The following is a 25,320-nucleotide window of genomic DNA, read 5'->3' as shown; positions in this document are numbered from 1 at the left end:
AGCCAGCTAGCGATGCCGGGAAGATACAGCCCGTGTCTCTGTGGCCACGCCCAGAGTCCTGTCCTTGCAGCCTGCCGGCCGCCTGCCTTTCCATGCCAGCCCAGCCCAACTTTGTTTCTCTTCCGATTGTGTCCAGAGTGCTGTGCCTCTGAACTTCATCACCTGCACGTTCTGTGGATGCAGCGTAGAAAGTCGATGGCATCCAAGATGCTCATTTTAGGGAGCTGTGGGAAGTCTGTCCCTCCTGTCCTGCACCCTTTTAGGAAGCCTGTTCAACTTCTAGTACTCCTAGTTTATAGGGGCTCTTTGTGAACAAAATCACACGTAGGAGGTGGTGTTAGAATTTTCCGCGCAGGCCTAAGTAGATGTGTCAGAGAAGCCAAGATATAGGTCAAACTACAGGACAGCCCCAGAGAGGTGACTGCCCTCCCTGCATAGGGACATTGCTTGTCAGCTACTTCATCTTCATTCAATAAATATTTATTTGGAAACTATAATGTGTAAGGTAATGTGTTAGGCACAGGGATGCGGCTATAGAGGAGGACAAAAAATTCTTGTGTAAGTATAGCTCTTAACCTAAATTTAGTTCAGGCTTTTGGTGCATCATCCATCCATCCATCCATCCATCCTTCATCCATCACCTGACTGTGTGCTGTTTTATACTGCTTTGCATCTCCACATAATTCCCTGTGTCTGGAAGGGGAACAGGGAGACACTAAGCCTTGGGTCATTATCTACACTTTGCCACCTGTCTACAGCCTGTGGACACACCAGTCGGTGTGGGGACCAGGATGCCTGAGAGCCTGGGACTCAGGACTGGGAGCTGCGGTGTAAGGTTCCCCATAGGATGGGAAGGATGTGGAATATCACTTAAAAGAGGGAGCGTGTTCTGTGGTCCATGAGTCTTCCCTGGTACCTCCTGATAGTTAAATGTACCATCTCTCATTTTATGACGCATGAATTCATCCAATAAATGCCACTTAAACACCTGCCATGTGCTAAGAACTAGGGATATAGAGATGAATATGATGTTACATGACTTCAAAGGCTTTCAGGCTGGAGGATAAAGTTAATCCTCAGTAGATCTTGGGATACAAGTCTGTAGAATGCTTCCCAACACCCAACCTATTTGACAATTAGAAAAAGGTGCTGTTTTTGTCCTGTGACTCTTCCCAGAGAGTTGGGTTAGGTTTTCATCATGCTCAACACGGTCCTTAGGTTTTCAACATGCTCATAGAGGTACCCATGGCCGAGGATTCCAGCACATGCAGATTTTGGGTCACTTGTTTTTGTGGTTTCTGGCAATCAAATGTGTATGTAGACTTGGATGCGATGAAGAAATCCAAGACAGAACAGCACAGAGTTATGCAGTTTGTATTCTAGAGCCAGCACCGAGAGAGCAGAAGTCCAGCTCTTTACTTACTAGTTAGATAACCTCAGGCCAGGTTACTGCCCAATCTGTCCCTCTCTTTCCTGGGGTTATAATAGTCTCTAAATGTTGGGTAGATTTGTTCTGCATGGGAATGTGGTGGTGAGAATATGACTGTACATTGAAACTATGTGCAACTAAAAATCACAAAGAGCATATGTTATTGCATATAAATTTTTAAAGTCAATCAGGACTTGGGAGGTAGGTCATGGACTGCAGATCAGGGCAAATGAATCCAATTATATTTAAAATGAATTGCAGGGCACTGAAGGATTTGGAAAGAATTAACTGAAGTAACATTTGAAAACAATGTATTCTTAAAATAGCTAGTAAAAAAGGCAAAAGGATTACACACATAGGACTCTAAAGGGTAAATTTGACTCTCACAGGATATAGGTTAGCAATTCTGAAAGTGTTTAAATTTATCAGCTTATGACTACTGGTGTTTTGATCTAAAGAATCTCTCTTTTATCCTGCAAAAGTTGCTGCTATTGTATCATTGGGTACAGCCTTTCCTCTGTTATATATTTTCCTTACTTTTTGCTCTTTGTTGCATGTTCCTTAACTTCGCCTTTGTATTCCCCACCTACTATTTCTGTATGCAACATTTTAGGACAGTTTTATAGACTGAAGGTCCACACTCACCAATTCTTTCTTTGAGTAGATCTGTCTGTAGTTTAAATAGTCACTTCTGTTTCTTTGCCCCTTTTCCTTAAATTTCAGTGATTTTTATTTCATAACATTCAATTTAAATATCTAAAATACGCTATTTTTCTAGATTATTTTTTTCTTGATTTAAAGCTTCTACACTTACCTCTATCTTCTTGAAAAATACTATAATAGCTATGTCAAATATTCTGCTTAATATATTTTAACTTTTTACTTTTAGATAATTTTAGGCTTACAAAAGAGTTAAAAACATACTACTGAGGGCCTGTAAATCCTTCACCCAGACTCCTCTTATATTATTCACATTTTACATAATCACAGAACAATAGGTAACCTCAGAAATTACCTTAACAATATCATTAACTAGAACATAGACTTTAGTCACACTTCACCAGCGCTTCCACTAATTACAACGAAGAATCCTGGCAGACCACTTTGACCAAGAGATCAAGGTTAAGATCATCAATATCATGTTAACTTTGTATTAACACCGTGCATGGCCTGATACAATGCACTGACAAAGGTGTATCAGCTTTACAGATCCTTCCCGGTGACATGTAACATCAGTTTAATCATGAGAAGACCTCAGACAAACCCAAGCTGAGGGAGGGTCTACAAAATAACTGACAAGTGCTTTTCAGAAATGTTACAGTCAAAGGTAGGTGTGGTGGTGCACACCTGTAATCCCAGCACTCTGAGAGGCTGAGGCAGGAGGACTGCAAGTTTGAACCCAAGCTGGGCAACTTAGTGATTTAGAAAGACTCTGTTTCAAACTAAAAAAAAATGACTGGGGATTTAGCACAGTGCAAAGGCCCTGACCTCAATCCCTAATACTGAAAAGCACTATTGGGGCCGCCAAGGACAAGAAAAGTCAGAGAAACTGTCACACATTGGAAGAGAGGAGAAAACGAAACAAAATGCCATGTGGTGTCTCAGATGGGATCTTAGATTAGAAAAGGGACATTGGAGGAAAACTGATGAAGCCTAAAGAAGTTCTGTTGTCTTGTTAATGGTACTGTACAAGGATAATTTCCGATGTTGATTATTGTTCTATGGTGTAATTGCTAAATATTTAGGGGGAGTCATTTTGCGACTATGTAAATATCTGCTTTCTGCTTAAAGGTCCCACATTAATTTTAGTATTGTTTCACGGACCTTGCCTGTATCAATTACTATTGTGGTGTCCTACTTGTGTGATTTTTCCTATTTCTCTCATTCTTTCTACATTTGCACATTAAAATTCTTCTGTAAGGAAGATATTTCCCTTTCTCTCACCTACCTGTCTCAATGTGGACCCATAAAGATTTATTTTATTACTGGAGATACAATTCAATTCTACCCTTATTTACTTTGCTCAAGTTATTTTGATTTTGGCAACTAGGAACTCTTTAAAGTCAATTCTTCTGCTCCATCTTTAAAAAAAATTGTGTTTGGTTGGTGGCTTAAACATTTCCTTACTTTCTGACATCATGATCTAGATTTATCTGATGTTTATCCTGCCCCAATTTAGTCAACCTGTTCTCCAAGGAGCTCTGAGAGAAGGTCCACAAAGCAACTCACTGTGCTCTTCAAAAATGTTTCTAAATACTATTGAGTTTAGAAAGTAAGTTCTGGGTGATAAGTGTTTCCACTGCAACTGGGTTATCATTGTTTCTGTGGACAGAGCTAGGGAATTACATGATAAATATATACATATAATGTATTATATGTGTGTGTGTTCTATCAAATATGCACACATGCATTTACACCCAATTTCCCCCGTTTTTGTTCTTCTCCCTCCTCTCTTCCTCTCTCTACCTCAAAACATGTTTTAAAAAACAAAAGACAGGACAAATAATAGGAAACAGGGAGATAGATCTTTTGTAAATAGAAAGAGCACCATAAAATGGAGGGAGGGGATAAGAAGGGAAGTGGATGTAAAAAGAATTAAAATGTGCTATGTACATGTGCCAGCTCCCCACGATGAATGTAATGCATGATGAATGTACTGCACATACATACTTATAAAAATAAAATAAATTTAAAAACACGTTGCATTCGTGTTAGTCTGTCTCACTCTAATCCAGCACTTCAGGTTCACTCTGACCTTCCTTTCCTTTCCTTATTTCTAATTTTCTTTTCCTAGAGTGAAAAATCTGGCTTTCATGATCTATTACCTATTTACTTACTTGTTTAACCCTAGTGTACCGCAAACATTCTTTGCATTCTAGTTACTTACTTCGGCTTCTTTCCTCCTTGATCCTTCAGTGATAAGCATGAGATTAATTTAAAATATAGTTAGATTTCTTGTCTACCGCCCGTGTCTAATTCCAGATTGACTTCTAACAGTATACATATAATAAAGTTAATTCTTCTAGGGTTAATACTATAGATCTTAACAAAGGCTCAGTCAGTACCCACTGCCATCGTTCTGTACAGACGAAGTCATCATCCCAAGTGTCCCTGCTCTGTCTTTTTGTATTCAGTCCTCACTCTACCAGCAAGCTCTGACAACCACTGATCTATACTCTGCCTTTTCCAGAGAATTACATAATAGGATTGTCTAATATTTAGCTTTTGGGGCATGACTCCTTTTGTATCAGATTTCATTTAATGCATTACATGGTGGGTGTACCATATATCAATAGTCTGTACCTTTATTGCTGAGTAGTATCCCATCATATGAATGTACCATAGTTTGTGGATTCATCCACTGAAGGACATTTGGAGTGCTCTAGCTTTGAAAGACTAGGACTAAAACTGTAATAAATAGTCAGATATAGGCTTCTTTATGTGAACATACATTTTCATTTATTCTGAGGCAATACATTTTCCCTTATCCTGAGCAGGAGATTTTTAGTTCGATAGCTAATTCATCCAGGTAAGACTGCTGGGTCATAGGTGTATGCTTAGATTTATAGGGTCTACAAACTGCTTCCAAAATGGCTATACCATTTTGCATTTGACCAAGACTTTATGAGCATTCCAGTTGCTCTACATTTTCCAGAATTACTAAATATTTTCTGATTTTAGATCTTCTAATAGATAGTACTATTTTACTGTGACTTTATTTGGATTTCTATAATTATTACTGATGTTGAACACATTTATTAATGACATTTTACACATTTATTTGTCATCCACTTATCTTTTTAGTGAAATGTGTGTTCATATGGCCCATTTTTCTATTTGGATATTTGTTTTGATGTTGTTGAATTTTGAGAATTCTTTATAGGTATTGGATGTAAGTCTTTTGTCAGGAATATTATTTATGAATAATTTCCCCAGTTGATTGCTTACCTTCTCATTTTTTAAAAATACATACATACATAATACCTAATGAATACATAATGATACCTAATGAATACATAATGATACCTAATGAATACATTCCTCATGGAGAGTTAGTACATGACTCTTTTTATATCCCCTTGCCTCCCTTTTTCCCTTCCCAACATCTTTTGGTCCCCTTCCTATTTGGCAAAGATCTATTTCCATGTTTGCTATTGTCTATCTTTTAGTTAGTTCTTTAATTTATTTATACTCTGGGTTTCTTGTATAAGAGAAACCATATGATATTTAACCTTGTATGTCTGATTTATTTCTCTTAATATTATGGATTCCAGGTGGATCCACTTCCCTACAAATGACTCAAATTTATCTTTATAGCAGAATAGTACTCCATTGTGTATAAATACTACATTTTCTTTATCCATTTAACTGTTGATGGACATGTAGGCTACTTCAAAGTCTTAGTGATTATGAACTGTGCTGCAATAAACATGGGTATGCATGTATCACTGTAATATGATGTCCTTAACTTTTTGGGGGAAGACACTTAGAAGGGAAATAGCTGGGTTGAATGGAATTTCTAGTTTTAGTTTGTTGAGTGATCTCAATGCTGATTTCCATAGTAGTTGTACTAGTTTACATTCCCATCATCAATGTAGAAGGGTTCCCCCGCAGCCTCACCAGCATTTGTTATTATTTGATTTCTTGACGATAGCCATTCTTCCTGGAGTAAAATGGAATCTCAATTTTTTAAAATTTGCAATTCTCTAATGACCAGAAATGTTAAACTTTTTTTCATATATTTATTGGTATTTGTACATCTCCTGAGAAATATTTATTAATTTCAGTTGCCTATTTTTCAATTGAGTCTTTTATATTGGGAGGTCTAATTTTTTTGAGTTATTCATATATTCTAGATATTAATCCTCTGTCTGAGGTATAGCTTGGAAAAATTTTTTCCCATTCTGTAGTTTGTCTGTTCATTTTGTTGATTGTTTCTTTTGTTGTGCAGAGGCTTTTAAATTTGATATAATCCCACTTATTAATTCTTGATGTTATTTCTTGTGCAATTGCGGTTCTGTTCAGAGTCCTTGCCTATGCCTGTGTCTTCAAGGGTTTCACCTATCTTATCATCCAAGAGATTGTTACTGTTTTAATATTTAGATCGTTGATCCATTTTGATTTTATTTTAGTACATGGAGAGAAATACGAGTCTAGATTCAATATTTGGTAGGTGGACAGCCAGTTTTCCCAGCACAATTTATTAAAGCGGCTCTCTTTCCTTCAGTGTATGTTTTGGCCCCTTTGTCAAAGATTAAACGGCTGAAAGTACCTGGGGTTGTTTCTGTTTCCTCTCTTCTGTTCCGTTGATCTACATGTCTGCTTTTGTTCATTTGGTTTTTTTGCTACTACCATGCTTTTTTTTTTTTTTTATCACAGTAGCATTGTAACATAACTTAAAATCCGGGATTGTGATGCTTCCTGATTTGCTCTTGTTGTAGAGAATTTCTTTGCTATTCTAGGTCTCTTCTGGTTCCACGTGAATTTCAGGATTGTTTTCTCTAGTCCTGTGAGGAATGTTGTTGGTATTTTGAATGGGATTTCATTAAGTCTATATATTAATATTGGAATTATATCAATTTCGATAATATTGGTTCTGCCTATCCATGAACAGAGGACGTCTTTCCATTTTCTGAGGTCCTTTTCGATCTCCTTTTTTCAGAGTACTGTAGTTTTCATTGTAGAGGTCTTTCACTTCCTTGGTTAGTGTAATTTATAAGTTTTTAATTTTTCTTGATGCTGTGGTGAAGGGTGGTATTTTCCTAATTTCTGTCTTGTTGAGTTTGTTATTGGTGTACAGGAATGCTATAGATTTTTGAGTGTTAACTTTATATCATGCTATGCTACTGAATTTGGTTATTCTAGGAGTCTTTTGGTGGAGTTTTTTGGGGTCTTCTATGTAGAGTATCATGTCATTTGCAAATTATGATAATTTAGCTTCTAACTTTCCTATATTCTTTTTATTTCTTTCTGTTGTCTAATTGCTTTGGCTAATGTTTCTAGAACTCTACTGAACAGGAATGGTGATAGTGGGCATCCTTTTTTTTTTTTTTTTTCCGGATGATGACTTTGTCTTATTCCTAATTTTAGTGGCAAAACTTTCAGCTTTTCCTCATTTACTATAACGTTGGCAGTTGGTTTGTCATAAGTGGCTTTTATCAGATTGAGATAAATTCCTTCTATACCTATTTTCTTCAGGTTTTTTAAGATGACTGGCTGTAGTATGTCAAAAGCTTTTCCCACATCTATTAATATGAATATATGATTTTTGTCCTTGTTTCTGTTTATGTGACATAGTACATTTATTGATTTGTGTGTATTAAACTATTTTTGCATCTCTAGAATGAAACTTACTTGGTCATGATACATATTCATTTTTATGTTTATTGCATTCCATTTGTCAGTATCTTCTTGAGGATTTTTGCATCTATGTTTATGAAAGGATTCACCTGTAGTTTTCTTTTTTAGTTGGGTCTTTGTCGGCTTTGGAATCAGAGTAATGCTAGTTTCTATGAATGGTTTGCTAGCACTCTTTCCTTTCAATTTACTGAAGAGTTTCAGGAGTAGGGGCATTACATCCTCTCTGACATTCTGGTCGAATATAGTGATAAATTCATCAGGTCCTGTCTTTTCTTAGTGGTGAACTTTTCATTATTGCTTCAGTTTCATTACTCACTGGATTGTTCAGATTTTTTTGTCTTCTTGGTCCAGTTTTAGTAATTCACAAGTGTGTAGGGATCTGTCCACTTCTTTAATATAATCCAACTAATTGGAGTACAAGGGTAGTTACTAGTGATCTGGATTTTGGGAGTGTCCATTGTGATTTTGTCTTTTTTATTTCTAATTGCATTGATATGGATCTTTTCTTTCCTTCTATTGGTAAGTTTGCCTAAGGATTTATTTATTTTGCTTATTTTTTCAAAGAACCAGCTCTTCAGTTCATTGATTCTCTCTATATTTGTTGGAGTTTTAATTTCATTTATGTCTGCTCTGATTTTACTTTTTTGTTCTAGGTTTGGGTGTGGACAATTCTTGTTCTTCTACTCCCTTGAGGTGCATCATTAAGTTATTTCAGCTCACTCTGTTTTTCTTTTCTTTTTTCCCATTAAGTTTATTGGTACATTTTCAGTATAAAATACAGTTACACTCATCATTGGGATCTTGTACCATTACATGAGCATCTTGGTTCTTTCATTTTTCCCCTTCCCCTGCCCTCCCTACACCCCCTCCACCCTTCCCTATTTGCAAAGACCTTGTTTCCATTTTTTCCTTTTCTCATATTTTTTCTTTTCCCTTTTTTTCTTTCCCCTACCGCTCTCACTTCCCCTGCACCTTTAGACCTTTTCTTCCTGTTACACAACATCAATTATACACTTTTAAAATTATAATATCAAGATCTACGAGACATTACCACAGATTTTACAGAATTTAAAAGGATATAGAAAGCATATTTCAAAAATCTGTTTTGAAATAAATTTGACAACTTCTAAGAAGTACCTTGGAAGATAAATTAATGAGACTAACTCTGGAGGAAATATAAAATTTGAATAGCATCTATTAAAGAAAATATATTCCTAGCTTGAAAACTTACCTATATGACAAGAGCAGGCTCATAAACATTTTAACTGATAAATTATATCAAACAGTTAAAGCAGAAAAAAGAAGGAACACTTCTCCCCTCATTTTAGGAACTCAACATTGTGCTAATCCTAAAACTGGATAAAGATAATAGAAGAAACAAGTATGAACATAGATTGAAATTTATTTAACAAAATGAACTATTAGAAGTCAGATCTGGCAGGATGTAGAAAGTGGTTTTGTTATAGGGATGGCAGTGTTGGTTCAGCATTGGAAGATCCACCCCCAAAAGTCATCATTTTAACAGAGGAAAGGAAAAAGCCATATGATCCTGTCACTAGTTGGAGAAAAAGTATTGGACTAAATTCTACCGCTGTTCATGGTAAAAGCTATCAGGAGCCTAGAAGTAGAACAGAAACTTCTCAACAGATTAAAGACATGTATTCCATACTTCCAGCGAGAATGCCTTATATAAATGGAGAAGATACAATGCTTTCTCCTTAAGGTGGGGAACAAGGGCAGATATGCTTACTCTTTATCTGTCCATTAAACTTTGAAACCTAGTCCCCACCAAAATAGTCTGGCAATAAAATGAAACAATTAGGATAGGATTGGCAAGGTAGAAGTAAAATCTTTATATGTAGATGAAATGATCATCTACAGAGAAAATACTACGAAATCTCTAGGAGCCCCTAGAACTTGTATTTAAATTTAGCAGGATTAGAAAACACAAGGTATATATAAAAATTCAGGTCTGTGTATACTTGCTACAAATGAAGAATTGGATATTGAAATTTAAAAGTTATGTAGGCGTACAAAGGACCTAGAAAAGTTAAACAAAACAAAACAGTGCTGGAAGACGTTTAGTACCTAATTTTAAGACTTCTTCTAAAGCTACAGTAATCAAGGCAGTGTTGGTGTAAGGAAAGACATGTAGATCATTGGAATAAAACAGAGAATCTAGAAATAGAACCACACATATGTGGTCCACTGAGTTTTGAAAGATTATTTAACATTAGCATTTTATAGAATATAAACTCAATTCAAGAGCCAAGGAAGAGATAGTGTTTTCGGCAAATGGCACTAGAACACCTGGTATCTGTGTATAAAAAATTAACCTCAACCCTTTTTTTCCATACATGAAAATAACTTGAAAGGATCTATGAACCTAAATATGAAAGCCTAAATGTATAAAACTTTAAGATGAAATTATAAGGGAAAATGTTTATGAATTCAGGGTAGGCAAGAACTACCTAGGATATGAAAGACATGATGTATAAAAGGAAAAAATTGATAAATGAGATACCATCAAAATTTAGAACTTTAAATGACATCATTAAATGAAAAGTAGTCCTTAACCAGACCATATTTACAAGGCATATAACCTATGACCAGAATATATAAAGAATTCTTAGAGCTCATTAATAGACAATCCAATTAGAAAGTAGACATAAGAAGATGATAAATACCCAGTACAGCACAAGGAAAGGTGTGCAATTCTAGAATCAGAAAAATACTAATCAGTACAATAATAAGATTGAATTATACACTCATTAGGGACATGAAGTTCAAAGTTTTAAAAGCCTTGTCATGACTTTTTCTTTTTGTTGGATTCTCCCCCTTTGCATTTAATTTGTCACACCCAATGGATTCATTCTGCTGAGTTTCCTGGGGTTGTGATCCTCATTGACTTTTCCTAGGGTATTGTCTAAAATTTTTTGGAGTGCTGGTTTGGTATTCATGAAGTTCCTGAGGTGCTCTTTATCATGAAAGTATCTTATTTCTCCATCAATTTTGAAAGATAGTTTTGCAGGGTACATCAATCTGGGTTGGAGGCTGTTTTCCTTTAGGGCTTGAAATACATCACTCCAAGCTTGTCTTTCCTTGAGGGTTTGCATTGAGAAGTCTGCTGTGATTCTGATGGGCTTTCCTTTGTATGTGATTTGTTTCTTTTCTCTCACTGCTTGTAGAATTTTGTTCTTCTGTTGGATTTCTGGAATCCTATTATATGCCTATGTGTAGATTTTTTTTGATCAAGGCTATTTGGAATCCTATATGCCTCACTGATCTGTATGTCAAGTTCTTTTCCCCTCCTTGGGAAGTTTTCTGCCATCACTTCTGTGAACAGTTTTTTTATGTCCTTTGCACTCTCTCCTCTTTCTTCATTAACTCCAATCAGTCTTATGTTATTCTTCTTTGCATCATCTAGCAGCTGCTGGATTGATTTCTCGTGTTCCTTTACAATTTTAAAGCAATTTTTCTTTTCCTCCTCACTAATTGCAATCTTTTCTTCTATATGTGAAATTCTGTCCTCACATTGGTTCATTCTGCTGTGCAGACTTTCGATGGAGTTTTTAATCTCCTGGAAATCTGTTTGCATCTGTTTTATGGATTCCATTTGTTTCCTATGTTGGGATTCCATCATGTTCCTCAGATCCTCTATTTTTTTATCTGTGTCCTCTCTAGATTTATTAATCATGTCTTGCACCATGAGCAAAATCTTTGCTGTTATCTGAGTAATTACTTTGGATTTCATTTTTCCCAGATCCTCTTTTTTTTGCCAGTTCAGAGAGTCCAGGTGGTTGAGTATCAGATTGTTCCATCTGTTTCCCTTTGGGGTTGCTGTAGGTGATCCAGAAGTCTGTTTTTGAGGCTTGTTTATGTGTTTTCTTATTTCCATGGGGTGGGGTGCTTCTGGCGCCCATGTGGCTCACCTTCTCTGCCCTAGGAGATTGGGATGGCAGCGGGGGAGCTTCCTTCTTCGTTCTGGGACTGGCTGAGCTTCTCTGCCCTAGGAGCCTGGGATGGAGGTGGGGAGCTTCCTTCCGGGTGCTGGGACCGGCTGAGCTTCTCTAGTGTACTCATGTTAAAATATGATCAATGGTAAAGTTAGATCAAAATCCATCACCTTGTCATCTGTTTATTCTTTTCTCCATTTCTACTTTGCCCCATCCCACCTGACAGTTTGTGCCTTTTTTGGATTACTTGACTGTTTTTACAATTCTATTTTATACCCTATATTGATTATTATTTTATCAGAGGGTTTTATTGAGTAGTTGCCCTAGGTTTCACAATATACATTCATAATTTGCTAGAGTCTTCCTTCAAATACTATTATGCTGCTTCATGCATGTTCTATTTATAATATTATATTTCTTCCCTCTAATTTTTTGTTGTTATTGTTATACATTTTACTTGTAGATACAGTGTAAAGTAACAGTATAGTACAGTTATTTTTGTTTTAAACTGAAAAATGAAAAACTATGCATTGTCTTCTCTTTCATTCATCCCACTCCATCACTCTTCCTTTTTTTGTGTAAACCCGGGCCTTGGTCTGAACGTATGTTCCTATCACCTATAATACATTCTTTTGTGTTTGTCCAGTTTGATCAGTACTGGGTGTGTCTCCCCTTCAACCCCTGCTTGCATCTTCAGATTTGACTCTTCTCTTTTCTTCTTGGCATCAGGGGATTTTCATTTTTGCTTTCATTCTCATCAATATGTTTAAACCCGTTGTTTTTTGTTTTTGTTACCAATTATTATATGTGTCTAGAATGAGAAGGGGAATTCTTGCAGTAATTCATTTTTGTATATTGATCAGAGGTCAATTCACTTAATTATTCATTTAAATCAAAGAATCAAAGATTGAGTCTAATCAATCAGTTTAAAAACAAAGAAGTTAATTTTTAACAAGTTTCAAAGCCACGTTCCCATGGAACTTGGCCCTGAGTTTGCTGTTTTCAAAGTCTTTGAGTTTCAGCTTGTTTTCTGTATCCTAATGCATTAAATGTGAAGACCTCAGAGGTTTAGTGACTTGTTCTGAAATACCAGCTAGGTATACATAGAGTGGAAATAAGAACTATATGCTATTTCATCCTATCTGCTGTCTCAAGAGGGTTTATTAAATTGAAGATCCACTTCCTCTGCGAACTGCCCTCTTTGCCTATGGAGAACTGGGATATAGATGCCCTCATAAGCCCTTGCTTGGTGTCTGCTCCCGCTCCCTTGGAATGTTCCTTACTATTACTCTTCTTAGACTCAGGGAGGTGACAGTTTCTAGATGATCACGCCATATAGGTGGACAGTGTCTTGTACTCTTGAAGTAATCCGTTCTTTCATCCAGCCCTGTATGTGCCCAGCTACTGGCATGGGGCTGGGCACCCAGTGAGCCATTGCTGACTCTATGAAGAAAAGCTTCTGCAGTTGGATATACCGGGCAGAAACGAGAAGCTGTGTTAAGTGCAACATGCGACATTTGGTTAACAGAGGAGTGAAAGGGGAGGGGATAGAGAGGTGGAGCCAGGCAAGGAAGGAGAAAATGAGGAAAGCAACCCTAAAATGAAAGGACAATTGAAGAAGAAGTCCATGTTGTGGAAGGAAAGGGACTCAGATGCTGCATTTCCTTCTCAATTCATTTTAGTCCTGTGTGCTTGGCAGAAAATTCCCTCATTCATCAAGTTATGTCAGTTTTGAGAAAGTTGAGCTGTAAAGGAATGTGTTTATTTGAAGTGATTAATTACACAAAGTATGTCTTCATCATGGCACCAGAAGTACACTCAGGCTTGATCATCCTTTGCCTTTCCTCAACAGAATATATAACAAGGTTTTTCTGTGCTATGTTCCGTGAACAGAAATAAAATAAAATTTTCTTAAATGGAACAGAGAGCTGGAATGATTTCTCTTCTTTGTTGCCATCTGGCCTCAGCCAGCTATCAGTGTAATAAAGGCCATCTCCTAGCTGGGCCCCTATTAGGCCTGAAATCTGTCCTTTCTATTTTCTGCTTTTGTGTTTGATACTGAGAAACTCCAAGGTAAAGGAACCATATCAGTCAGAAAAACAGAAGCCACGCTAGTTATTTTTATCGGGAAAGGACTCAGTAGAGGTAATCTGTTGCTTCCAAAGTCTTTGGAAAGCTTGGGACATGGCAGCCCAGGAGAGCCATGGCTATCTTTTAGGAAGTTGGGGAATCTAGAATCTTAGGATGCTAGCTGGGTGATCCAGCTGCCTGCAGTGCTGAAGCAGGTGCTCAGTGGGAACTTTCCCAGAAGCTACTACAAACCTCTTGGGTGCTAAATGCCCTGAGTCTACTTGGCACTGTTGCGAGCAAACAATGGCACTTTTTTCTCTTCCACTTTCCAAATCTCACGTGAGTGTCTTTTACTACATTCTATATCAGAATCTTGCTGACAATAGACTTTGGGGAATGTGGTGTCTAGGCTTCTGGCTCCTATGATGCAGTGCAGAGATATGATAAGGCATGGCGCTGAGCACCAACAGACAGTGCCCAACAAAAGGATTTCCCACTAGCATTCACAATTTAACTATGTAGCTGCTTTTTCAGCCCAAGTTTTCTTATATTCCTTTTTTGTTAGTGCATATTACTTACAGTGACTAGTGGGGTTCATTTTAGCATATTTGTACATGCATATAGCATACTTTGGATGTTCTCTTTCTCCCTTCTGTCCCCCAGTTCCTTCCTCTTCTTTAATGGTCTCCCTTCTCTTTCTCTGCCTCTCTTGCTCTTTCCCTAGATTCCTCATATGTGAGGAACCATGTAGTATTTGACTTCCCAAGTCTGGCTTATTTCAGCTATGATGGTGTTCAGATCCACCTCTTTTCCTGCAAATGACATGATTTCCCACTTCTCTATGGCTAAATAATATATTCCATTATGTTAATACACCACATTTTAGGTATGCATTCAATTTTGATGGACACCTAAGCCAAAATTTTCTAAAGCTTAGCTGTTGCGATTTGCACTGTGATGAAAATGGATTTACTGATTTTAATTCTTTCTGAAATATATCAAGGAGTGGTGTATCTGGATAAAATGGTAGTTCTTTCTTCTTTTAGTTTTTTGAGTAACATCCATACTGATTTCATAGTAACTATAGTAATTTACATTCCCACTAACAGTATAGAAGGATTCCTTTTTCCCTTACATCCCCTCCAGCATTTGATTCTGACTGGGTTGAGATGGAATCTCACTGTCGTTTTGATTTGCACTTCCCTAATGGCTAAAAATGTTGAACATTTCTTCATATACTTACTGGTCATTTGTACTTCTGAGAAGTGTCTGTTTAATTCATTTGTCCATTTATTGATTGAACTATACGTTTTTCTTGTGTTAAATTTTTTGAGTTCTTTATATATTTTATCTGTCAGAAAACTAGCTAGCAAAGATTTTCTCCCATTCCGTAGGCTGACTCTACACAAGGTTGATTGTTTCCTTTTCTGGGCAGAAGCTTTTTAATTTGATGTCATCCCATTTGTGGATTCATGCCATGACTTCCTGCGCTATTGGAGTCCTCTTCAGAAAGTCTTTGCCTGTCCCTATGAGTTCGGTTGTCTCCTCTATGTTTTATTCTACACTATGAAACTATGAAACTATAGTTTCAGGTTTTATAAGTCATTAATCCATTTTGAATTGATTTTGTACAACATGAAAGATAAGGATCTAGTTTCAATCTTCTACATATGGATATCCAGTTTTCCCAGAATCACTTATTAAAGAGGCTATGTTTTTTCCCAACTTATTCTTCTGGCCCCCTTGTCAGGAGCCAGATAATTGCAGTTGTGTGGGTTTGTTTCTCTGCCCGCTAGTCTGTTCTATTGGCCTACATATCTGCTTTGTGCCGCTACCACGGTGCTTTTGTTACTGAAGCTTCGTAGTGTATTTTAAAGTTGGGAATTATAATACTTCTGGGATGTTCTTTGTGCTCAGGATTGCTTTGTCATTCTAGGTCTTTTGTGTATCCATATCCATGTTAGTGTCACTTCTAGTTCTGTGAAGAATATCATTGGTATCTATCTTGAGATTGCAGTAAATCTATAGCTCACTTTTAGGAATGTGGCCATTTTTACAATATTAATTTGGCTGATCCATAAGCGTGGGAACGGTTTCCATCTTCTAGTATCTTCTTCAATTTCTTAATTCTATAGTTTTCATTGTAGAAGTGTTTCACCTCCTTGGTTAGGTTTATTTCTAAATATTTTATATTTTTTAAAGGCTTCTGTGAATGGATTTATTTTCTTGATTTCTTTATTAACAGGTTATTATTGATGTAGAGAACAGCTATTGATTTTTGTTTGTTGATTTTATGTCCTGTCACTTCACTGAGTTTATCAGATATAAAAGACTTCTGAGGGAATTTTTAGGTTCTAGGTAAGGGATAATGTCATCTGTAAGTAAGGATAATTTGATGTCTCCTTTCCTATTTGTATTCTTTTTTATTTCTCTTTCTTGCCAAATTGCTCTGCATAATACTTCAAATACTATATTGAACAGAAGTGGTGAGTGGATGCCCTTGTCTTGTTCCTCATTTTAGAGAAAATGCTTTCAGTTTTTCCTCATTCAATACAATGTTGGCTGTGAATTTGTTATACATAGCTTTAATTATATTGGAGTAAGATCCTTCTATCTTTAGTTTTTTTTCCAGGGCTTTTATCATGATGGGGTGTTGAATTTTGTTGAAGCCTTTTTCTATATCTATTGAGATGATCATGTGTTTTTATGTTTGACTCCATTCATGCAGTATATCATGTTTATGGATTTACGTATGTGGAACTATCCTTGTATCCCTGGGATGAAGCCAGCTTGATCATGGTGTATGATCTCTTTAATGTATTGTTGGGTTTTGTTTGCAAGAATCTTATTGAAGATTTTTGCATTTGTTTCAGCAAGGAGATTGGTCTATATTTTTCTTTTTTATTGAGTTATTGTCCAGTTTTGGTATCAGGGCGATACTGGCTTCATACAGTGAATTTGGAAGTGTTCCTTCCCTTATTATTTCATGGAATACTTTGAGGAGAATAGGCATAGTTTTTCTGTAAAGATCTGATAAAATTCAGCAGTAAGTCCATCAGGTTCTGGGCTTTTCTTTCTGGGAGATTTCTTACTACATTTTAATTTCATTGTTATTGATCTGTTTAGGTTTTTAATATGCTCATGATGCAATTTTGGTAGATCATATGTGTCCAGGAACTAATCTATTTCTTCTAGGTTTTCCAATTTACTGTAATATAAGTTTTCAAAAATAGTTTCTAACTATTCTCCGAATTTCAGTGATATCTGTTGTAGTACTGCCTTCCGTGTCTCTAATTGTATTAATTTGGGATTTCCTCCTTTTTCTTTTGGTTAGTTTGGTTAAAGATTTATCAATCTTGTTTATCCTTTCAAGCTATCAACTCTTGTTTCATTGATTCTTTGTATTATTCTTCTAGTCACCACTTCATTAATTTCATCTTTGGTATTTATTATTTTTTTCCCTCCTTTGGGTTGGGGCTTGGTTTATTGTTTTTCTAAGACCTGGAGATGTATTATTAGGTTACTTATTTGGTATCACTCAGTTTTTTGGGGGGAGGGGTACCAGGGATTGAACTTAGGACCTTGTGTTTGCGAGGCAGGTGGTGGCACCACTGGGCTAAATCCCCGGCCCTCACTCAGCTTTTTTTAAATGTAGGCACTTATAAACTCCCCTCTTGGAACTATCTTCAGTGTATCCCACAGATTCTGGTGTGTTTTATTTCCACTTGCATTAGCTTCTAAGAATTAAAAAATTTCCCCTATGATGTAAGTGACCCTCCCCCTGAAATGTTCAAAAGTGTGTTATTCAACACCCATGTGTTTGAGTAGTTTCTATGATTTCTCTTGTTGACTTCTAATTTCATTTAGTTGCAATCTGATAGGATGCATGAGATTACTTTAGCTTTTTTGTATTTGTTAAGACTTGCTTTGTGGACTATAATATAGCCTGGTTTGGAGCAAGTTTCATAAACTACTGAAAACAATGTGTATTCCACTATTTGATGAAACATTCTGCAGATGTTGGTGAAGCCTACTCATCCTATAGTGTCGTTTAAGTCTGGTGTTTCTTTGTTGATTTTTTTTGTCTGGAGCCCTATCTATTTGTGAAAATGGGGTATTGAAGTCATCCATTATAACTGTATTAGGATACATCTGTCTCTTTATGTGGAGCAGTGTTTTATATAATGGGGTGTGCTGATACTCAGTGTATATATGTTTACAATCATTATGTATTCTTGGTAGATATTTTTTCCTTTACTAATATGTAGTAACCTTTTTTTGTCTCTTCTGACTAGTTTTTACTTGAAGTTTGCTTTGTTAGATGTGAGTACAGCTGCTTCTACTTGTTTTCAGATTATTTGCATAGCATATCATTTTCCACCCTTATACTTTAAGTCTGTGTATGTCTTTGCAGGTGAAGCATGTTTCTTACAGGCACTATAAGTTGGATCTTGTTTTTTAGACCAATGTGTCATACTCTGTCTTTTAATTGGAAAATGAAGATCATCTACATTATTTTTCAAAGTTATATATTACTTCTTGCCATTTAAAAATTTTTGTGATTTTGGTTCTTCCCTAATACTAGATATTCGAGTCTTTATCTGTTTGTAGTTTTACTTTAAGTCTCTTCTAAAGTGCTGGTGTAGTAGTCCTGAATTTCTTTATGCTTTTCTTGGAAAGTCTTCATTTCTCTTTTAATTTTGAAGGGTATCTTTGCTGGAGGTAGTACTTATGGTCGACATTTATTTTATTTCAGAGTTTGAAATACATTATTTCATGCCTTCCTGGCCCTTAAAGTTTCTACCAAGAAATCTGCTACCATTCAGATGGGTTTGCCTTTATGAGTGGTTCAGCATTTTTTTTTCTCTTGTAGCTTTCCATATTGTTTCTTTGCTCTGTACTCCTGATATTTTAACTATGATAGGACATGTGGAGTTTCTTTCCTGGTCATGTCTAGAGTTCTAAATGCTTCCTTTACCTGGGTGTCTGTATTTTTCTCAAGATGTGGAAATTTTAAGTTATTATTTCACTGAATAGATTTTCTATGATTTTAGTTTGCATTTTGAGCCCCTCTTGTATTCCAAAGACTCTTACATTTAGTTTTTAATCATATTGCAGAGGTGTTTAATCACATTGCACAGGTATTGCATGATTTCTTATGATTTTTATTTTTTCTTTATTGCTGTATAATTGTAATAATTCATCAAATTTGTCTTCAGGACCTGAGATTCTGTCTTCTGCATGGTCATGCCTGCTGGTAAAGCTTTCTGCTGAATTTTTTATTTGGCTTATTGTGGCTTTCATTTCCAAGGTTTCTGTTTGTTTTCTTCCAAACTCTAATTCTTTCAAAGTATTCTTTCATAACTCAGGTTACCTTTCTTGTTTCATTCTGATGTTTATTGATATCCCCTTGAGTTCACTGATCATTTTCATAATTATACTTTTGAATTATTTGATATTTCATTATTCTTATAGTCAGACTTTTAAATTTTTGTCTGGTATTTTGTCCAGTGATGTCATTGGAATCAGTTATTCTGGAGGTATTAACTTTTGGAGGCATATATTGTCTTTCTCCCTTAGGTTTTTTGCATTTCTATATTGAGATTTACACTTCTGTTGGGTTAAATGACTCTTCCATTCTTATGTGAGGGCCTTTTAAGAAACAGCCTTCTCTTGACTGCGTGTCCTGGAATATTGGGTTTGTTTTGGGGTGTTTGTGTGTTTTCAAGTGAGTTCCATAGAATGATCTCCTTGTTACTTCTTTGCGATGATGTATTGTCCCAGTTCAGGCTGGGGAGGTTCACTTGGGACTTGGGGAACCTGCAAAAGAGAGATACAGTGGTGGGAATGTCTTTCTTCTCGGATGTCATTCAGCTGTGTGGCTGTCCATCAGGCCCCTAGCCCCTGCAGTCCTTGTCCACTTAGTCCCCCCCAGCCCCAGTGACAGTCTACATTTATACCAAAATACACAATAGTGGCCATGTGCAGTAACGACCGTGGTTATGTGAGTTATTTATACTGATACTGACAAGGTGTGCTTGCACTGAAATCTTGCTGACTTGGACTTAATGTCCACCAGAACCCCCCCCCCCCCGCCCCTCACCACCTGAACCAAAGTGTGGCCATCTTAGGCTTCATTTGTCAATACATATGATTAGAGTATTTTGACGCAGTGCACAACTCTCAGAGCCTGAAGCTTATACTTTCTCTGCAGCTCTCATGGAAGTGAGGTCCTTCTGTTGGCCCAGGCAATTGTGCTGTAGACTTTCTGTCATCTTGACTGCTTCCCGCTATGTCTTCTTCTTTTGATTTTTCTCCTGTACCGAGGATCAAACTCAGGATCTTGCACTTGCCAGGCAGGCACAGTGCTGCTGAGCCACATCCCTGGCCCGCTATATCTTCTTAATAAGCTGGTAGCCACTGCCATAGTTTGGATCTTGAGTATGAATGTCCCTCAAGGGGCCATTGGTGTTATTGGGGGATGGTGGAAACCCTTGAGAAGTGGAGTCTAAGAAGAGTTCTTAGGTCATTTGGATGCGCCTTTGAAGAGGGTGGTGAAACCCCGCCCTTCTTTCTCTCTCTGTTGAGCTTCCCAGTGGCCATGAGGTGAGCAGCTTTCTGTCTACCTGCTCCCACCATGACATAAAGCCTCACTGCAGGCCCAAAAGCAATAGGGTACACCTCAAGCCATGGAACAAAGCCTTCAAAACTGAGCCAAAATGAGCCCTTTTTCTTTTTAAGTTTATTTATTTTAGGTTTTTTTGATGGTCACTTAAAGCTGACTGACACAGGCACTCAAGAAAAAATACCAACCATTGGCTTCCCTGGGGAGCTGGTAGAACTTCTTTCCACAGTGTACTCTAGGAATAGAAAGCATCAAGGGGAACCATTTTGGATCACCTCGTTTGGTTCTTTTGGCCTCATGAGTAAAATAAAAATAAACAATTAGAAAAGAAGGTGTTATGGTTTAGATTAAGAATGACCCTTGAAACTTTTATGTTCTTAGAGGCAGGGCCGTTGGAAGGTGCTTGCATTATGAAGGTATTATAGCTTAATGTGCTGTTAGGAGGTGGGCCTGGTGGGAAGAAGTGGGCTAGAGGAGGCATGACGTCTATCTACCTCCCTGGCTCCTCCCTTCTTCTCTGCTTCCGAACTGCTATGACATGAGCCACTTTCCTCTGTGGCAGGCCCTAACACCATGCCACTTCTGCTTTGGACCAGCTGACCGAGGACCAAAAACATGAGCCAAAGGCAACCTCTCCTTCTTATGCTGTGGGTGTCAGGTATTGTGTCCCGTTGATGAGAAAGTGACTACGGCAGAGGGTTATACATTATAATAGCTTCCATTGATCACGTACTAAATTATTCACATACATTATTTTATTTAGAATAGATTAAAGTTTGTTATTAACTCCATTTTACAAATAAAAGTAAGGCTGTGAGAGTTCAGGTCAGTTGCCTACAATGCCTAGCTAGAAGGTAGGGAACTCAAATTTGAATGTGACTATCAAGTCCTTGAGTCTGAGAGTCTCACCACCATGCTGCCTTCTAGATGACTCTGTTCCTGTTATGCTTTGGGTCTAGATGCCCCCAAAGCCTCAGGGAGTCATAGGTGGCTTTTGGGAGGTGGCTGAATCTAGAGTGTGTGATTACTAAACCAGTGCACTGATTGCTTTGGGACCGCCCTAATCCCAGTAGTCTGGGTAAGATAAAAGGGGCAGAAAGACGCTGCTAAGCTTCCCTTGTTGTTTGTGCTACCAGGTGGGCACCATGAACTATTTCTCCTTTGTGATGCCCCCTACCATGTGCCACTCTGCCTTGAAGCCCACTGATTAGGGACTGAAACCTCTACAAACTGTGAGCTAAATGAACCCTTTCTTCTTAAACTTTGAATGTCGGGCATTTCGTCTCAGCAATGAGAGAAAAGTAACTAACACAGTATCATTCACAAGAGATGGATTAGATGATATCTGAGGTTAGGATTGTCTGAACACTGGTACAAGTCATTCCTTTGTAATCTTGTCAGGAGCTGTAGGGTGAGACATTAGGTTAGGATGGTAGAGAGGTGCTTGGGGTCTAGGGCAGCGATGGCGAACCCTTTAGGGCTTTCAATGATATGAACAGCCTACTGTGGCAAGCATGCCATAGGTTTGCCACCATTGATCTAGGGAGTGAAAGAGGGCAAAGAAGAGATGAGAACTGGTTGCTTCCCGTGCAGAAGTAATCAGGCTATCCACACCTGGAAGAGGAGGGCAGTGCAGGGAGGTCACTAAGAACAGATGCAATCATGGTGGTCCCTCATAAGTGGATGCAGAGGGGAAGGGATGTGGGCTGAAGTCAGCTGGGTGAACAGAACATAGCCTGGTCTGATTTGTTCAAGTGCAGGGAAAGAGGCAGGGTCTTCTCTTAGAAGTGAGCCTGTTTGAACACTCTGATCACAGTGGGGAAAGGACCAGCTGTGGTCAACCCACAACAACAGACCCCAACGAGGTCCAGGAGGAGCTTGGGGTGAGGCCTTGGTGGTTCCACTTCCAGTCTTACCTGTGTCCCCAGCCTACGTAAGTTGGGTCATCCTAATCACATCAGAGCTGAGGCTTCTGGAGGCTGACTCAGAAGACAATAGTCTGCCTCAGGGTGACGGAAGGCTCCCTGAAGCAGGTTTGGGAGGAAAACTCCATGCCTGGTTCTCATGGATTGCCTCTCAATCAGGCCTAAGGGCCTGTAAAGAGGCATTTTATGTGGATTGGATAGACATTGCCAAGACTATGTTGTGGGGCCAGACAGTCTTTCAAACCACCAAACTGCTTCCATCCTACTGCTAAAGCAGGTCCTCAATGTATCCATTTGTCCCCATTCCCATGAACACTGCCTTGAATGGCCCACAGTTACCTCTCTTCTGAAAACCACAGTGATCCCCTCTGGGTCTGCTCCTTCTGTGTCGGTACCGTCCCAAACCCATGCCTCATCTGCTGCCTCAGCCATCTTTCTAAGATGCAGAATTTATGTGCTCCTTCTGCAGCTTCGAACTTTCCTCAGGGTGATGACCAGTGAGCCCTGGCTCTCCTCTCTCCAGCTCTTCCTCCCACCATCTCTTGTTTGTGTTCTTTTCTAGCTCCTTCAAATAGGCCACACTTCTAGGCCTTGAGTCCTTCACATTCACAGTTTCTTCTATCTGGCAAATTCCTCTCCCACAACCTCTTTCTTCTGGTAGATGCCTGATGGTTCCTCCCTTTCTGCTTAGACCTTGCTCTAAGACTCCAGGGGATCTTGTTTCATTGCTAGATGATGTTTCTTCCTTGCCATGTTGGTTTCATATCTCTAGTGATTCTGCTCAGGCAGCATTACCCTAACCTCACCAACATTCTTGTTTCAAATTCTTTTTGCTTGGTGGGAAACTCTAGGGCATGCACCACATCTGCCTCAAGTTCCCAGCAGCAGGATTAGTGGCTGGTACAGAGCAGATGGTTGGTAAGTGTGTGTTGAAGGAAGGAGCCAGTGTGGGAAATTCTGATAAGCCTGTGCTCAGAATGGATTGTGTTCTTTGGGTGCCTTTAGTCTCACTGTCTCCTCTGGCTGCCTTCCACTCTTCCTTTCCCTTCCTCTTTCCAACTTCCTTCTCCAGCATGGCAAACTTGGAGAGTCCTATGTGACTGGGAAGGGTCCTTCCTTCCCACTTCAATCCCTCCTGGGTTCAACTACCTTCTTCCCATGCTTGGAATCAGCAGGAGTAAAGAAAACGGTCCAGTTTTATGGTCCGAATTCCTGGGCCACCTGTGGAGCCAATATTCCCAGGTTGATCATGTTCTTCTCTTTCCGTGTTCTGCAAGCCAAAATTCTCCTGCTCGATGATCCTACCCTTGAACACTGTAGAGTGATCGAGCCCTCAGAACATGGAGGAGGCACAATTTATTTTTAATTTCCATGTGGCCCCTTCTGAGACTATCTCATGCTTATCTTCAGAGGAGGATGATATATCCTGAAACAGGGCTGGGATCAGTCACAGAAAGTCCCAGGAAGCCCATGATGTTCTCATGGGTCTCTCCTGTGAACTGACATCCTAAGCTACACCGCCTTGGCAGCCTGGCCTGTGGGTGTTGCAGCTTAGAAAGGAGCTGGGTGTTGTGGTGGTCAGGCTAACAGCCTGCTCTGGCTTCTGACACTCAGCTCACGTGCCAAGTAGAGAAACCGGCTAGTTTATGCACGTGTAAGGAGATTCAGCCCATGCAAGTGTCTAAGGTGGGATCTGCTTTCACCCCAATGAATAGTGAGCAGGAACAGCAGGGGCTGGGCCAGGATTCAGCTGACTTCCCTTCCCCTCATCTATCAGGTCCTTTGGTTCCAGCATAGCTGCCAAGTGCCATAAAACCTCCATAAAGATGCTTATTAGAAAAATATCCAGGACTTATTACTGACCCACTTGCAGGAGCAGAAACTTATGGAGCAGCACCAAATGGTGTTGATTAGCAGAAAACAGAAGCAGACGTGGTTTAAAACAACCCAGGAGAAAGGCAGGGACTAATGTTCCGGACTGTGCCAGGAGGAGCAGCTTGGGGACGCTTTCTCAGTGACCCACAGCCCACCAGGACGTCGGGTCTGCTCCCCTCTTGGCTCAGCTTGGTTTCCTCTAAAAACAGAACTTGAGAGAGGATTTGGCACAAGCAGTTCATTTAGGGGGTGAAGTCATGAACCACCATGAAGGAGATGGAGAAGTGACTTGTGGAAGTGGGGAGATCCAAAGAAGGGTGAGGAAATGAGCGAGATCACTGTGAGAGACCTGAGAAAGTGGTGGAACACAGCTCAGCGCTGCCCAGCCCTTCACACTGTGGGGAGAAGGAGCTGGGACATTTCATGAACCCCTGTCCTTCACTGGGTGAGAGTGGCTCCTGGGTCATGACTGCCCTGCCGCTTGCAGCTTCCTTCAACATGGTGGTGCTCATGCCTCCAGTGGAGGCAGGGATGGAGGACAGCAGCTATGGCAACCGTCTGTGCACAGCCCTGGCATAGGTGCACGCACTGGCTGAGTCGACTTCACTTCGAGTGCAGAACGGATACTGTTTTCTTGCTACCGCATACCCGGACCTCCCATCTAAAACTAGGGTCTGATGGGTCTTCAGGAGAAATACGACGTCAGAAATCTTCAGCCAGTGGAAAACACCCTTCAGTGGTAATCTCTACTCCAGCTTGGTGAGCTCTTCCAAGGAGGAGCAGTGTGGTGTGTGACGGGGGATGTGGTGCATGGTTTCCTGGGCCTGGCATCAAAATGCAGCCTGGGATTCAAATCCCAGCTCCTCTGTGAAGCCTGCCTGGCCAGGCCTGATGTTTCCTGTGACCACCCCTGTGGTACTTACCACCTTACCACCTCGATGGGCATTTCTCATTTGAACTTTTTCTGCTTGTTCACACCTGGCCTCCCCAGGTAGGAGGCAGGCTCTCAAAGGCCCAGGCTTAAACAGCTCTCCTGTGGACACTGAGCCCTTTGGACCATAGCAGCGAGATCCCCATGAG

The sequence above is a fragment of the Heterocephalus glaber genome, unplaced genomic scaffold, assembly GCF_053883595.1.
Source record: "Heterocephalus glaber isolate CG9 unplaced genomic scaffold, H.glaber_assembly_v1.0 deba00001497, whole genome shotgun sequence".
NCBI classification, from domain to species: Eukaryota; Metazoa; Chordata; class Mammalia; order Rodentia; family Bathyergidae; genus Heterocephalus; species Heterocephalus glaber.
The sequence above is the reverse complement of the archived record's forward strand: the minus strand, read 5'-3'. Positions refer to the sequence as shown.